This window comes from Lagopus muta, chromosome 4 (genome assembly GCF_023343835.1).
Source record: "Lagopus muta isolate bLagMut1 chromosome 4, bLagMut1 primary, whole genome shotgun sequence".
NCBI classification, from domain to species: Eukaryota; Metazoa; Chordata; class Aves; order Galliformes; family Phasianidae; genus Lagopus; species Lagopus muta.
This window is the reverse complement of record NC_064436.1, coordinates 60,418,835-60,437,193: the sequence shown is the minus strand read 5'-3', so window position 1 is coordinate 60,437,193 and position 18,359 is coordinate 60,418,835. Positions and strand designations below refer to the sequence as shown.

Genomic DNA, 18,359 nt, shown 5'->3' with positions numbered 1-18,359 from the left:
CAGTCCCAATCATCTGTGTGAGGGAAAGGCAAATGGAAGAGGCCATTATGAGCCTGCTTGCCCACTCTCATGCCACTTGAAATCAGTCACAGCAAGTACTCTTATTCTTCTAACAAGCACGTGGAAACAACAGCAGAGTCAAAGAGAATTGCAGGAGTCAAAGAGAAAAGTCATAGGATCACAGCAAAGAAGTTGCTATAGTGGGTAGAAGAAAAACCCATAAGCAAGTTATTCTGTGATTCCTACGACCAGAACAAATTCAACATGAATATACTGTAAGTGACCTGTATGGTACAGAAGTTTACTAGAATGATGTACTAAGATAAAGGCAGAAACTTTCATGTTCTCTCTATACAGTAATTGAGGTTATGAGGCATCTCACTCCTCTATTGTATTCTATAACAATGAACAGGAGAAGCTTAATTATACTTTTTTAATTCAGCCCAGAGTACTGTGGTATGACAGAACTTTTGTACATATTAGTGTATTACATTGAATACACTAAGCTCCTTTAGGCTAATGCAGTGTCACACCACTATTTAAGAGGTTAGATCGCATGGCAAAATGGTCTGAATATTGATTAACTTGGAAATTGGGTCAACCTACTTATGCAATATTAAATTACTTGGGTGCTATCATTTCCTTTACATTTCGTAATCTTTTTCATCTTATAATGATGCCTCTTACAGCTGGGCAGGAAACCATTTTCTTGTCAAATGACAAAAGGAGCAGAGAAGGAGCATCATCCCAAAAGGGAAAAACACTTGTGAAGAGACCCATGGGAACTTTTGGTTTAGTTTCCTGAGTCACACTGCTTACACGATCAACTTATTTCTTCTAGGATAGGTGTTTGAATGTCTACAAGTGGCTCCCTCTCCTTTTGGGGTAGAATTTCCAGTTGTAAATCAGAAATGCTTATAAAAGCATTTTTAGCAAAACCAGTACGTTCCTGTAAAAAGCTTTCATTTCAGTAAAGTTACAGTCTAAAAAATCAAAAAGACTGTCAACTAATTTAATATTGAACCTAATTTTATGTTCTTACCAAAAACTGGTGATATCACAGCCCCAAGAACAGAGTACACACATATTTTCCCAAAGTAACTGGCTGGCATAGTAGAATTATATTCAGATAGGGAAAACATATCTGTTTAAGTCTGTAACTGTAAAAACTCACTCTGTAAAGAAAAAAAAAAGTGAGTTTTCTAACATATCACCTCTTAACCCATTTATATATTGTTAGCTTCCAAACCTGTAAAACCATTCTTTGCGAGCTTTTTTATTTTAATCACCATAGCCATCTGCAGCACATCTGTTACTTGCTAGTATTCTGTAATTAACTTAAATGTGGATTGGGTACTATTCTGTACTAGCAGATATCAAAGTACCTGCTTTGATAAGAAACCAACACCTCCCTGTTTGCTACAATATTTAGTCAGAGTTAAATAGACAATCATTTAGCCCTTGAATTTATGTGATATCTCTCTGTGTAATAATTGCAAGCAAATGTTTGTTTTTTTTAATGTTCTCCATTCCAGTGCCAAAATGCTGCATTCTTGGGCAAAAGAGCTCTTTAAGGGACAGATAATCTTATATTAGTATTTACTTGTCTTTAGACATAAAAAGTGAAAGCCTTCCATTTGTTCAATTAGAAATCTTGTGTCTCTGCAGCTACTCCACTGGCTGTGGAGAAATGGGAACACCTCTCTTTGTTATCTCTGTGGGAGAGAGAACATTTAATGAATTCATTAATAAAGTTCTAAAAATCATAACCAATACAATAGGTTTTGAAAACATTTTCACAATTATGCTGAATTCACAGAACTACCACAATTTGGGAACTTTGTAGTTAGCCTTGTTCTGACCGCAGAATTCTAACTGCTAGATTTCCAGACCAAATGGACCTGCTTTTAACTGCATACTAAGAACAAGTCAGTTTTGACAATCCTATTATGTTTTAAACAAGATATAACTGAATCTATCATGAATCTCTGGATAATTGCATTTTGTTACCTTAGAGGTCTGCTGTTCCTATAATTAATTGCATTCTTTTTAAAGTTAGACCAGAAGAGAATGGCCTTCTGCCAACAAAGTGTTTATGTTGTTCGAATTATCATTTTGAGGAACAGCAGGTGCTCTTTGTTTTTGTTTCTCAGTGTGCTAATGCCAGAGATGCAGGGCATTCAATTGCCATGTGTCCACAACCTAATGCTCTCTCCGTCTCCATAGAAGTGGGAGATTACTGTACATTCACAATACCCCAATAAACACAGTAAGGACTGGACTATTAGGTAAACTGTTTTGGAAAGTGGATCTCCTGGGGAACCACAGTTCATAGGTGAAGAAAGGCTGCTACAGAATGTGTTTATAAAACCCTCCATTGCGTGTTACATCCTTAGTGAGGGTGCTCTGCCTGTTAGCTCTCACAACACAAACCGTTTCAGCCTGCCTTCCCTGGGCAGCAGGGAGCTCATTAGTATCACCAGCTCACCATCTGTCTCTGAAGGAAGAAGAGATGGAATTAATGTATGATGGAGGAAAAAAAATAAAAGGTGAACAACAAAAAAAAGGTTAGGAAGCAGCAGGATGTCAGCCAAGAAAAGCATGGAATGTTTCTTTTGAAACTGTTTTGCCTTCTCCACACAAAAGACAGAGAACAGTTTGGGCATGGCTATGAAATGTTCTCAAAGGCATTTTCAGAAAATGAATGATGACCACTTAAAATACAGGATCTTCTAAAATCCACAGTAGAGCATCATGAAACACAGCTGTCCATAGATGATTCCTGCAAAAACATTTTGGTTCTGTGCTGCGTGAACCAGAAGGATAGGCAGCAGCTGGAACGACTGCTTTATGGATTAAAGGTAAAACTAACCGCATCGATAATGAATAAGAGCAGTTTCTGCTACAGAACGAGCAGTCGTGTGATGTGGGTGGCACAGGGAAAAAGAGGGAAAAATAACCTGCAAGTGGGAAGCACCACATCTGGTCTTCATTCCCTGAATGAAAGCTGTAATCACCCAAGTGTAGAATAGCCAGTTTCACAATCCAAAGCTTTACAAGGGATAGGGAATGCAAGAAGAGGTCAGGGGAGAAATCCAGGGAAGTACAGAGTCATCAAGGACAACGACAGGAAAGGAACGACCACAAAGGAAGAGAACATCATGGAATAAAAACCAGGCAGAGCACAAAGTTTTTGGATGAAGAGCCAACCATCTGAATACAGAATTAATGTTGAAGTTCCTAACATATCTCATTCCATAGATGATAACCATTTTAATAACAGTGCAAGTATTTTTGCAGTAATATTTTATATATACACATTATACAATATAATGCATTCTCTGGAATACCTAATGCAACTAAGCAGCATCTGAGTACTTGAGAAGTAGAAGTTCATATTTTAAATAAGTAACTTCAGCATTTTTTTAGGAGTTTTTCAAGTGCATAACAAATATGCTGGTCACTATATTGCTATTCGTGTCTTAATAGTATGAAGGACAACATAGAACTATGCTCATTATATGCATCTTAAAAATCTTAGAGCTAAAATCTGAAACCTATTTAAATAATCATACTTTCCTTAATGAGGTCAAAAACAGTCACAGCTAAAACAATATTAAGATCACAAATGACAAAGTCCAGGCAGCCTGGAAACTCAGTCACTGAGTAAATCCCCCACCATCTAGTCCTTCAGGAACCTCAAGAAAGAGAAAATGTCTTACTGAAAATCGGAGATGGTGCAAAAGTTTCCAGGCTTTTTCAGAAGTAGGGCACAAATATCAGCCTTTCAACTGATCTCAAAAACCTTTGGGTCAGTGCAGCAACTTCACATAGAAGGATGAACAGTTTGGATAGTACATGTTCAAAATCTGAGATTCAGACACCTGTTCCTTCACTTTTCTGAGGCTTTATATGTAAAGATTAGAATTTAAGAGAGTATCATCAGGGAGGTTCAACCTCTACTGCCACATGATCTGACACAGTAGGACAACATAATAAAACAAGAAGCATTACTTCCAGTGCATCCCTCACACAATTAAGTTTTAAATTTATTTGTTTGAAAGCTACGTTCTTTTAAAAGGGGACATAAGTGCCTAATTGTGAATGAAAAAAATCTTAATAGCATGACCTCCGTTTTCAGCTGATCATGAACTATATGGCACTTGTCCAGTAAACATAATAGAGTTGAAAAATGAGTAACCGAGTTTTAAAAAAGCAAGGTGCATAACCAGCACACAATGCAAATGCATTTCTGCGCCACTTTCTGGGTCACTGACACTCTCGTGGTCCACAATATTCTCTTTTAGACTGTAACTAACCCCTGTAGGTCTAAGCTATGTTGGCTGTACATCATTTTGTCATAGATGTAATTTCAAAGAAATCAGTGTAGTTACAAAAACAACACACTAGAGTAGTACCTTCAAAAAAATCAAATCTTACATCTAAAGAAAGGCACGTTAATGAGTCAAATTCAGCTGGAGTAGCTCCTTTAGTTTCATTGGAACTGCCCCAGAATTGCAACCACAGAGCGCCTTCTACCATCTGAGTAACGAAGAGGTGAAACCAGTTCACTGCATGTGTGCTTTTACTCTTCCTTGAGAGAGGAGTACTAAGGTTAATTAAGGAAAAAAAATAATTTCAGAAGTTCTAATGCCAGTGATGAGCAGATTACGTTGCTGCATTATGTTTTTGATCTACTTCTCACGGTCAGACACATAGCAGTGGGATAGAGGTGTGGCAGCTGTTGGATACAAATCCCTCAAAGAAGAATAAAATACAGATATGCAATACATACACTAATTCTGTGACAGTAAGACAGGGAACTACTGCTCATAGTGGTTATACGAAGGAAATAAGTAGCTACAGAACTGGAAGGCTCACAAGGTAAGTTACATAAAAGTATAAATATTGAAAAACATAACCACTGGTAAATATTTAAATAGATACACAGGGTAGGTCAGGACAAGAAATACAATCGTACCTGTATTTCTTTCACAAGAACAAATTGCCATGAGGTTTATTCAAGTAACCACTGAACACTCCGCCTTCCTAATTTCAGTGTAGATGTTGCCTCACAAAAGGATAAATACTAGTGTTCACAATATATTTAACACAACTCTCAAGATTTGAAATCAATAATTGTAGCGCTGCCCAACTAAATCACCACGCTGTCTGCTTGTAACACAGAATAGTTAAGATTCTCTAAGTACAGTTGTTTAGTTGGCTCACAAAAAGCAGCTCCACTGGAATTTCTGACAACTAATTTCCCCAGCATCAGTAGTTTGGTTCTGTTCAATAGGCAGGCTGTTAGTTAACAAAAGCAACATGGAAAACACGTCTGAAAACAAACCTCCTTCTTCTGGTTAATTAACATGGGATAAGCCTGCAGGTGGTGGTCGCCCTTTTTGGAGTTAGGTTTCTGACTAGAGAGATGACCTCCCCAGATCCCTGTAAGGGCCTGCAGAGCATTCACGCTCCTCCAATAGAAGAAAAGCATGTGACAACCCAGAAACAATTCCCCACATAATCAATGTTGTTGCAGAACTTCATCTGGTAAGTGGCAGAAGGCATATGCCCCAAAGCCAGAAACATGACAGGACACATAAGAAAGAAGGCAGAACTACTGCCAATCTTGAAGGCAAAAGATGTTCACAAGGAGATACACAAAAGTTCATAACATTATTAGTTCCAGTGAAGCTCTAAGGAGTACAAAAAAAGCCACGTTTATAGTTGTAGATCATTGATGTATTGCTAAAATACTCTGGGAAATTCTTCAAAAAGAAAAAAGGTACTCCTCCTTTAGTAGCATAGTCTCAAAGTAGATTCCCTTCTTTTCTTTGCTGAGCTTTTGCTTTGAAGCATTTTTAAGGTTCTTTATTTATTTATAATCACGCCAGGACTCCAAGTTTGGAATCTCGTTGTTCCAACAAATCACACTCATAATTAATAAATGTGCTAAGCCTGCTGTCAACCTAACTGATGAGGAAAATTTGACTGGATCCTGGCAGGGGGAGGATTTCTCCTTGTTGTGAGAAAGAAAAAAAAAATCTACTTCTGCCTGAGGTCAGGGCAGATAGAAAAAAAAGATAGAAAATGCGCAGAAAAATGTTTAAATCACCAAAGTTGAAAAAGGATTTTAATTTAAAGTTATGATTGGAACCAAATTTCAACTGAAGTTGAAAATGAGATGGTTGTCCTATTTTATAAATTGACTCTCCAAGACACAAACTTCTGTCTGAAATGGTCTGCTGACTCCCTACCACATAATGGTTTGTATTTCTCTTTCAGGGGCACTACTAACTTCTTTTCCCAGAGCCATTGAATATCCAGCTTTCTGCATGCTCATTGTTCCTTTGGCTTCTGCCAGCCATATCTCCTACCATAAATTAGCAGCTCCCTAGATACAGCAGCTTCTCTGCATTTCCCATATTCCACATGCTGGGCATAGCTGGAAACCTAACCACCATGCATCTGGCACAACTGAGCCATAAAAGAGAAGCCACAGCTGTGGAATACACAGATTTCCCACTCTACTCAGCCAAAGCTTTATCTACCTATGAGTTTCATGGAGAAGAGTGTTATGTCCATTTTTCATCCAGTGCACAGATCTTTTCTCATGGGTCAAATGAAAAGCTGGTAGACCTGACCAATATTGCAAAGTCAGTAACATAACTGAATCAGGAAGCACTTCTGAGTTTTTCTAACAACGTGTTTGACTTGTGTGTTTGACAGGGGAAACCTGTCTTTGGAACAACTTCTATAGTATAATATTTATCATTTTCATTCACTCTATATGCCACAGATTGTTGTGCAATGGAAGCTGACTTCAAACCAATGTATAATCCTAGAGAAAACTCTCAGACATCATCAAAAGGAACTGACACACCTGGCAATATATTCAGGTTCCTCAAAGGTAAATAAGGAACACTCATAGATGCTAGCATGCTAACACACAGTTGTACAGAAGTGCCTTGCAACGTTTCTTCCTAATGGCGAATCACTGTAAAACAGTAACTGAAATGCCAAACTTGTTTTTCAATGTGAACTTTGAAGTCCTCAAAGAAAAAAATAACAAGTTAATATGGAAAGTTTGACTGTTGATGACTTTACTAGAACTGCAGCAGTCCATTTGTGAGTTCAAAATGCAGAGGAAGACACAAGATGGAATTAACACCAAGCACTTTGGGACTAAGTAGGCACATTGTACCAAATTTCTATCCTCAGTATAACAGCTACTTTCATCTCTAAGGTTAAGGCTAAGGGAAACAAAAGGGAAAAGGAAATGTAACATGAAAGGCCTTGCTTGTCAACAGGTTTCAAAACTCTCATGTGCTAGAAGACCATAAAACCTTTTGTCAGATGTTAAACTTGAAAGGCTTTTCATCAAACACAATACAATAACTATTTATCAATAGAAAATCATGCTAAATACTTAATATTCTAAATTACGAGGACTACACAAATGCATTAAATACATGCTTATCTATTATTAATGGCTTACTTAATTGCTAAATAACTTACAACATGAATTAGATAGACCTTGGAACCAGGTTCTAGTAATAATGACATATGTCAGGAGAAAGATTAGAGCTGTACTCCACAAATTCAGTATAGTGATCTTCAGAAGAATGGGTATTGACTCAATCTGACCATGGTTATCTAATTACAGCTATAGGGATTATTTTCAGCATAGAGGTTGATCGTAAGTAAATGAAGAATGTTAAATACATGTGTTAAAAAAAAAAAACAAGCACTAAATAATAAGTCTGTTAGGTTACACATTATGCCTTAGAAGCTTGCCTAGAGAACTGTCTCTAGTGAACTCAGGAATAATATTAAAACTAGTGAATCATAACAGCTGACACAGGGGAATTAGAGGAAGGCTCTGGGCAGCGTGATCTAGTGGTTGGTGACCTTGCCCACAGCCGGGGAGTTGAAACTGATCTTTGATGTCCTTTTCAACCCAGGCCATTCTATGAATTATCTGGCACAGTATCCTGTGTTCTGATAACCTTGCACTCCACAGACAGCTTAGTACATGAAACCACCCTTAAAGGAAAAATATATATTTCTCTTATGTGCTGCTTTGTAAAAGTCTGAGGTGACACTTTACTATTCGCTGTTCTACCCTTTTTCCTCTTAACCACTAAGACTCTCAGATTTAACTTTCTGCTCACAATCCTTAGTTCATAGACACAGAAATGGAACTCTTGAAGGACTCCTTTTCTTTCTTTTTCTGTGATTAAACACATATTTTTCACAAAGAAAGTGTGAGTTTCTTACTTCCTGGTCGTATCTCCATGCACATAGTCCTTGCGTCTCTTCAGTTTCCATAGCAATACCTTGAGTAAACTATTGGGTCTGACAGCAATGTATACGTATCACAAGTTCTGCTCAACTCCACATGAAGATAAAGGGTTCCCAGCTCCACCGTACCAGAATTTATGAACAGGAAGGTGGCTGAGAAATGTGGTATCTTCATACTTCCCAGAACACACATATAAAACCAATATAAAATAGAGAAGCTATGATGTACTTGTACAGGTGCTATTCAGCACTGTCAATCCCTATTAACAAAAACCACTTTGGTATTCCAGAAAGAGGGGCTAGAGATTATTTTAGCTGTACAGCTGGTTGTATCATACAGCATTTCTATGAGCTTGTGTTTAATTACTTTGCTCAAATACTATGTTCACAAATGAAATTGGGTATAGAAAACAGGACAGATGTGACAGGAGACAGGGAGAAAAAGAAAAAAAAGGGAAAAAAAATGTTTTCCCCAATAAAATCAAGAAGCATGCATAGCAACTATACTGAACAAAGGAACAAAATCTTAACAAGAATTACAGAACTTCTAAAGGTTGCTGCAAGCTGGTGAGTATCCACTATGAAATTCCTTCTTTCATTAACTTCCTCAGCAGCTTTAAACATTTTTCCAGTGTAATTTTATGGCTAATAAATTACCATTATTTTGAATCGCTTGAAAATTGTGAATCAATTTAGTCACAAAGCAGATCTGTTCGATTTAATGTTCTTGTTACTTATTGCCTCAATGTTGCAATTTTCTCCCTTTGCTTCCTTTATTTCTCTGCTCCTCCTCACATCGTCTTTAATATAAAAGATGGCCTTCATTCTCATGTACTATTTAAATTCATCATGTCTGACCTCATCAAATGCAGTGAATGCATAATTAATTTTCATTATAAATTTAGAACACCTCCTCTCCCTTCTTGCCACTTCAAGCTTCCTTTAGCTTTCTACTGCTATCACATTTTATTTTATATTCCTGAAAAAATTCTTTCTTCCTGTCTTCTTTTCAAATTTTACCTCATGTACAATTGAACTCTTTGGTACAAACATACGGTAGTAACCTATCCAGAACCTGATTCAAGAATCATCAATAAAATAATGGTCACTTGGTCAGTCACTAAAAATATAGACTGTATTCATTGGTTGGAAAAACAGATGGCATACCAAGCTGTGTACATCATCTCCTCAGTAAAGAGAGGTTTTAGGATTAAAATGCTAAGTCCTTCCTTTTAATGCCACATTTTAAGAAACAGATACAGTGTAGAGCTGAAAGTATTAATCTATTTCTCTTTTGAAGCTGCATCAACAGTTAAGCATTTTTTTCACAATCATGAAGAAATGCTTTCTTCATTCTCACATTTCCAAAACCATAGTACACAAGCTTTGCTTAGACATTGGTTCTCTTTTAAAACTACCTAAGAATTCTCTTTCTCTGAGATTATGCCAATTGCATCTTCAGCATGAAAATGTGTAACTCATATTCATAGAGACAGTCCGATCAGCCTGAGTCTTCAGGAAGGAAAGTGACTTGCTCAGTTTTGATTTCAGCACTTCTGTGTGAAGGGGATGATTACTTAAGGGAAACTCCTTGCAGCTTTATAGCATTCAAAGTCAAGAATTTTGCTGATCAACATCAAGCTTATCTAATTGACCAGAACCAGTTCTGAAACTTGCTTCAAGCTGAACAAACAGACTTGTGCAACTGCAACACTCAAAATGCTTTCTCATGAAGGACACAGAGGTGGAGGATTTGGTTAGTACACATTTCTTTCTGCTCCCCATATATAGGATAAGGATAGTAACATATTCCAATAAGTTTCATTATTTGACAAAAGCAACGTATTTCTTTTATGTCACTAACTGAAGTTCCTGGATTTCTTTTGACCTGAAAAACAGGCTTCTAAGAAATGTCTTAGATGATCTAAAGTTATCACAGAAGCAGGGGAAAGAAAAAAACAACAAAGCCCACCTTAAAAAGCAGTGAGTAGTAATTACCAAAGGACCAAGGTATCTCCAGATTAATTAGCTAGTTACACTAGCTGTCTTCCACTCTATAAAACAAACTGATTTAGGACTAATGCTTTAGATCTACTGCAACTCCACAGGAAAGCTTTCTATATGTAAATTGAACTAAAACTTTGCAGTTTAGTTGTACTGCTTTTTCATGACAACCCTCCATCACACTCTTCTATCTTTATAGAATGAATGAATCGTAGTATGGCCTGAGTTGAAAAGGACCACAACGTCCTTTAAGGCTCTCCGGACTTGTTTTGTTAAATCCATTTTAAGTAAAATCAGAGGGATTTCCCTGTGTATAATTTTGCTGATATTTACAACCTACAGAATATCAAACATATCAAATTTTAACTAAAGACAAGATCTTGCCAAATTGGGTCTCAATAACATAACATTAAGGCAGAAATATCACACACTGAGAATGTGAGAATGCAGTGTCTGTTGTAATTGTTGTTTTGATAGATTGTCTTATGAGTAGGTGTTGCGTTTTGTTGTGTTGGGTTTTTTGTTTTTTTTTTTTAAGGCATAAAGTGATGGATTTTCCTGTTTATCCATCAAAAAGACAAATACCCACACAAATACCGCGCACTTTACCTTTTGACTATAATTCAGACATGACTCCAATAGGCTAAACTGGTCATTTCCTAACGGAATGCCATCTGCTACCCTCATTCTAATGCTGCTTCTATCTACTTTGCTTGGATTTTTAAAAGCCGTAATACGGAACCGGCCACCATTAAAAGCAAGCAAACTGCAGAAAAGTCTACAGATTTAACTTATGCAATGGAGATTATCAGAAAATTGGAAAGATTATTGTTTCATATGCAGTATCTGATATAAATAACAAAAACCCATCCTACCCCCGGGGGAAAAAAATGAAAATAAAGGAAAACAAATGAAAACAAGCAAACAAACAACAAGAAACAACAGAAGAGTCCTTAGAAAAAGGACTGACCTAAACACATTCTTCACAAACTAACTTGACTAACACACTATGCAGAATACAAGGCTGAAGGCAGTAACTATCAGGAGTACACTTGCATTGTTTTTCTAGTCTTGTATGTGGAAATGCTTCCTGAGGAAAATGGCATTTCTATCAGGTTAAATATTAAGATTATACCTTGGAAAATATTCAGGAGAGAAAGAGAAGTAAGATGGGAAATCCCAAAGTGGCAAGAAGATTTATTGGATTATTTAATAGGATTTTCTCATCACTAAATTCTATTTTTCTTCTGGCCATAATCACCTCTCTTCTACCTCATTAAATCCAATTTCACTTCATCACATCTTTCTTTCTTCTCTAATTTCACAGATCACACAATTTCTCTCTTGCCAAACAGCATACTATTTGCATCACCTTTTTGTATCTCTTTTTCACCTTAGCATTGCCACATTTTGGAAATTGACACATATCCTGCTCATTACTTCTCTTGCCATAAACTGGTCACTCCTACAATAATGCTAATTCTGCCTTTTGCAGTATCTTGAAAACACTGTGCATCTCCACCTTGCTCAATTTCTTTCTTTCTTTTAACCAATTTGTTGACAGTCATTTTAAATTTCTTGATTTTTTTCCGCTCATTTCTAGAAACAGATACATACAGAAATGATGATTCAGTCATCAAATCATACTATAAGAAGTTACATGCAAGGTTCTGCACACAGTTCTAATTATATTTTGGGATCACAGCACAACAGTACAAACAAAACTAATATTATACGTAGTTTAAATTGATCTGCATTCATGCCCCTGCATTACATTTTACATTTCAGCAATAAACTTCTCAGTTTCTGGTTTCACATTAGGCATAAGACAGGTTGTACATTATGACATATTGGAAAGATTCAACAACACACTTGAAGCACCATTCAATCTTGTCTGTACTACAAAAGCAGAATATTGTCAATGTCTCAGTAACACGTTTTGTCCATTGCATATTCCTAATGAATGTAAAAATCAGATAGCCCTGTTCCATACCTTTCAAGGTTGTAAAGGAAAATATGAATTACAACTAGCATTGATAATCACTTAAATTTTTATTACCTTTGGAAGAGTCCCTAGATTATCATTTTAGAAGATACTGAAAATGAGCCAATTATCATCTAAGACAAGGAAGGGGGCTGGCACACTCCCAAGAAGGCCAGAGCCCCAAATAATTAGAGGATGCTGGAATGATTCCTGTAATAAATACACTTGTCTGTATTACCTATGTTGTACCAACACGCAAGTGAACTCATTAAAGTGTGTAAATAAACTAAGCTTGGCACATGAAAGAAATCCTCCTAGAAATGGGAGCACAAGGATTCAATCAAAGATACGTAAGCAAGACCTTGTTGAATATTAGCTTCATAGTGTTTGGGTGATGCACCCCAAAGGGAGGACTTATAAGGTGCAAGATGATGTCCTACTAAAAGCCTCCAGAGCCTGGAGCTCAGGGATGTGGAAAAGAGCCAAGGGCCCCATCTGGTCAAGGTGGTCTAGGTTAAACTGGAGCCTGCAACAAACTTCAGCCCAAGATGGTGGACAGGATCAGTTTGAAACTAGCCCCCCCCCCCCCCCCCCCCCCCCCCAAACAATCATGTAGATGTATTTATGCATTGTGCTCCTGAAGTCCCAAAACTATGACTGTTCTGAGATGTCCCTGTCCAAAGCCAGTTCCCATGAGAAAACACCAATCACTAAGTAGTTTGTTATCTCTTCAGAAAACTGTATATTCAATCATCCCCAGTGGTATATGCAAGATGGGAAAGAGTGCATGTACCAAGCTATTCCCCAAATATAATTTTGTAACTATATCACATAACTGTATTTGCATTTTAAAAAAGCAGTGCAAAATTCATGTTTTTGTAATATCTATGTAATACCTATGTTAAGCTAGGATACAAGCTTACCATAGCCATGCTGATAATATGCAAAATATAGGTACAGGAAAGAAAAACAACATACAAATCAATTCCAATTTGTTTTGTTCAGTATTTTCCAGTCATCTCCTGTAGCTAAGGGTTTTATGTCATGTTTTATAACATTTACCAATGTATAAGTCTACTGGAATCAACTCGACTAATGATTTGTCAAAAATATAAAGTCAAAATTCCTTTAACGACAAAATAATGTATTTCCATTTTGCTCTCAAGTCATCTTTGAGGTTGTATTATAAGTGAATGCATCTGTTACATTCATAATTTGCTTTAGAAAAAAATCTCTCAACCAAAAATCTACTTCATTTGGTAAGTATATAAAAATATAGAACATCATGGACAGAAATAGGAAGAAATTATTCAGATAAAAAGATAACAACAGTAAAACCTGATGCACAGCTACACTAAAACACTGATGTTTAACGTTATTTTTGAGTTTGCTATACAGCAGCTAGTGATTAAAAAGCAAAAAATAAAGATCCATTATTCCCAAATACCATACACCAAGAAAAGCAATATAATTCCACATATCTCTGCTCCTGATTTTATCTGTACAATAAAGAAAACTTTCATATTTCATAGCATAAGGGCATAAAGCATGTGAAAATCAACATACAGATGGCATCAGTCAATTCAGAGCCAGCATGTTGACAGTTTTTCTGAAGAACGAGTTTTGTTTAGAGACAGATAAAAGATTCAACAGCCTAAAAGAAGTTCTTGAACAGACTCAAGAAGATGGAAACTTGCTCCACGGGAGTCTGAATTGCATTCTACAGAGGACATGAAATGAACATAACATCTGTGCTTCAGCCTGGAAAATATTTTGGACTGGGAGCCTGATAGCACTGTTACATATTCAAGTGTCGTACACAAGCTCACTGAGCCCAACAGGCATGGGAACCTAAAGTCAATGCTGGAGCAACACTGAATGAAACGAGGCAAAGACAAATGGATTCTCATTTGTCACAAACATAAGAAGATAACAGAATTTAAACAACATTGTTGTAACATTTTACACTGCAATTAAGATTTCATCAAGAATGCAGAAACTTCAATGTCTGCCATATAGAAAATGTTAATTGGTGTAAGGCATTAACTTGTCATTACTGCTTTTAAAAGCATACAGGCAAATTATCAGTGGCGGAAAAGAAAATGTATATAGCTTTCATTCTGCAAGACCTACAGTCTCAAAGGTAATCTTCATTACATTTATAAACCTTCATTTACAGTTGTTTACATCCTGCTTTCCTTTTAAGTCTATTTTTTTTTCCAGCCATAACTTCGTAAATCTCTTTGTAAGTGCCAAAATTTTAGTAGTAGCAAAAGGGTGGCATTTGCTATTTTCATTTACTCTGTACATTATCTTATTTTTTCAAACAGTTAAGAATCCTGCTGGGTCTCTTCACAGTCTCAACTTGGAGTGAGATTTTAAGTATTTAAATCTTCCAAACTCTCAATTTATTTGCAGAAAACTGATGACAAAACATGCATTTTATACAATTCAAGGCTCGCTGTTGTCTATAAAGAATTTACATGAGCACTGAAACAAAAAGCCAATCTTCCCTAAATCAACAGTAATTAAAAATACTAAGTCTGTAAGGAGCACCATTGTTTTATTAAGACAAGTTTAGATTTATCAAAGTCATTGAAGAGATGGGAGGCGAGATGGTGATGCTGAGGATGATGTCATTTCCTTGCAATTGAAGTATTTCATGAAATGAATCTTAATAGCTCTGCAGTATGCCTTGAGAACAAAACTAATCCAAGGTTTGTAATTCTGCAAGTGACAAGGAATAAACCATATTCCTGCTATTGAGAGAAATTCTGGAAAGGGATTTAACTGGGGCTCAGAAGGTCTAGATATAATTCCCAGGATTGTTACCGGAGATTTGTATTATGGCCTCAATATCAAAGTCCTTAATTTCTCCATCCTTCAGTTTTGCTTTTTTTTCCCCCCCAGTTATTTCCCCCCCAAAAACACACAGTTCTTCTTGCTTGCTTACATTGTGAAGTCTTTCAGGCACTGTTTGTATCACATCACACACTCTCACATGCCTACACCCTCTGGCATAAGGGGCTCCCTCTCCCATGGACAACCACTTTATACTAACATACAGTAAGAAATGTTAACTAATATGTATCAATCTTGTACAGTACATCCTTTAGGAGTCAACACTGTTTATACATCTAAGAAAACTATTTTTCTCTAAGTATAGCTCTATTATAATTAATTTAGTATTCTCTTCTTTAGATATATATATACAGCCCTATTTTTATTTTTTACCCTTGAGATGAGTGTGTAATTTGGTGATCTCTTCTGCCTTACTACCAATGCTGCTTTGTCTCATCTGTGAAAATATGCTATTTTGGCTGGCTGTAATGCAATAATGGGCAGAATGTTCTTCCTTGAAGGAAGAGAGGCTGTACTTCAAAAGACCTCTGCTAGAATACTTAAGAGTAAATTACAGAAAAGATGAGACATGTAGAGACTGTATTCCTGAGCAGATCTCTTCACTGATAGTCTTACCACTATCTCTAGAAAAAGAGATTTAAGCCAGACAGATATTGAAGGGTTCAGTTCTTTCAGTCTCCCTGTTAAATACCTTATTTACACCTATCTTTACACACCAATCTCCTCTCAAATTTTTCTTCTTCCCTGTTTCACCCACACCACTGAAAGAATATCACTTCTTGGAATAGAGTACATGTTAAACTACACTTAGTACTGAGCATGGCTGTCTCTGCCTGTAATTGCATTCTTTTGCATTACACTTACAAGAATCTATGACTCTATGAAGTTGTGCATTTGCTTATAAATTGATATTTTACTGCAGTAGTTAAATATAATAAAAATACTCCACATTGTACGCACAAAAAAAAAAAATTGTAACATTAAAAAGGTCAACATGCTTTTATACATATTCACATTACAGATATAATTTTTTTTCAGAACTACACTAATCAGTGGATTTCAAGGAAAGTGACATTTCTTATTCTTTTGTCAATTTTCTGCCCTTTTCCTTTTTTCACAACGAATTATTTTATGTAATGAAGTTTCTTTGATTAAGATTTCACAGTTAAGTGTTACAGAATGGAGAACTGCACAGATATTTAGACAAAAAAGTGCTATTTATAGTTGTAAAATGAAGACACATGCTAACATTTTCAACCAATCAGGCTGCGTAGCTCTTAAGCAATATTTACAATATATTTTCTGCTTCCTTTCTGGACTGTATCTTTATCAAAATTTAACTTTTTTAACATCATCAGTTGCATTACCCCACTAATCAAATTGACAGCAGTAGCTTGAATTTCATATTAAAATCAAAACTGGTAACTATACACCTGTAAAGAACTTTGTGATTGCCCATCAGCCATTCTCTGAAATGCACACAGCATACTATCCTTAGAAATCACTCTACACATCTGTTCTAAAATTTTCTAAATCATGATTCAGAAGTCATCCCAATGGTGCATTTTATCTGAGATAAATAACTTCTTTGCTTCCATTCAATCAATAATAAGAGCAGCTGTAAGTTGCATTTTAACTAGTTAAAAATGGGAATCGTCTTAGTTTAAGTTAAGAAAACAAAGAAGTAATCTGATCCACATATTAGTCATTAATAGCATGATTTGTTTAGTGATGGAAGCATGCTCAGTTCTGCATACAAAAGAAACAAAGACGGAAACTCTGTCCCAAGGAGACTAAAATGAGATGAGATCAACCATACAAGACAGACACATAAGAAAATACAGAACTAAAGATGACTTTATGTCAAACTACAAATCATTTTAAAAATAACTAAAATGATTAGCATGGCATGTAGATATCAAATATACACAGGGAATGAGGTCTCAGAATGAGCACGAAGGGAGCATATTTCCCCACTGAATGAGGAGTATTTTCCAGGTGTAAATAAGAAATCAAAGTTCAGAATAGAAAAGCAAAACAAAGATATTAGAATGCTGCAGAAGTCAAAAGTGAGAAAATCAGAAATGTAAACAGAAGCAGAGAGCAGAATATAAATGGATTATACATTAGTTTTGCTAGCAAAGGGGAAGCCTGATTGAGAGATCCAGGGAAAAGAAAGTGAGCAGTTGTGAGAGCAGCAAAAGAAATGAAGAATGGAGAGCAGCCAAGGTAAGGTCACCAGAAATGAAGGTAAGAAAAAGTTCTACTTTGGGGAACAAACATAATTCCCACACAAGGAATGCCATTAAAAATAATAATAATAAAAAATAAAATAAAAAATCCCAGAGACTGAAGGAATTTAAACTACTTTTGGATAGATATTGGCACAACAGAAATATCTTCAAACATTGATCCATTGGTATGTTGGGTGTTTGAGACTTCACTTTACATATGTTATTCTTTTTATTAGAGAGGTCACTTATTCCATCTCAGGTCCTGCTTTCTCCAACACTATTTATGCTTGTTTGCGTATTTTGGGAATGGTTTTGTATGTAGTAAATAGAGTAGATAAAGATTTATTGTACATATGTCCTATGTATTAAAAAACTTTCTACAGAGTACTATAGTTAGAGTACAGAGTGCTACAGAGTGCTAGAGTTAGGTGCTATATCTCCATTTTTATCAAAATTTTATAATTCATACATCAATTTATATGAGAGAAAAATAATAAGCACTGAACATGCTTTGGTATGAAACAAAGCTAGAGACTTTGTAAGGCTGCTAAATATGTGAAAAAGATTATTTTGTATATGAGTGCACTATTACTAAGTTAAATATGCATTGTTTGGATTAATGGCTGGAATAATGTCGGCATAAGGGTCAAATCAATAAATTTAAAAGCTTCTTTTTTGAATCTTATTTTTTCTATTTCTCCCTAAGCATTTGGCACTGGTCTTTCACAGGAAAAGAATACTGGACTGTCAGGACCTGTCAGCTGACCAAAATGGCAGTTCTTTTCCAAGCAAAAATAGCGTATTGTGAGCATAAAAAGACGAGGTATTTTAGAAAATCTTATTTAGAAGTTGTTAGACTGCAAGTTGACCAGAAGAAGGAGAAACAGGACAACGCCTTTGCTAGCCATCTTGTACTTTTAATGAAATAGGTCAGCATGCTTACCAATCTTAAAAGTAGAGGGATCTCA

At 36.0% G+C, this 18,359-nt stretch overlaps 1 protein-coding gene across 8 annotated transcripts in view; it reads right to left on the bottom strand.

Moving 5' to 3' along the window:
* SORCS2 (sortilin related VPS10 domain containing receptor 2) overlaps nucleotides 1-18,359 on the bottom strand; it is a 581,186-nt gene that overhangs the window by 245,602 nt on the left and 317,225 nt on the right. The gene's annotated exons all lie outside the window — the stretch shown is intronic.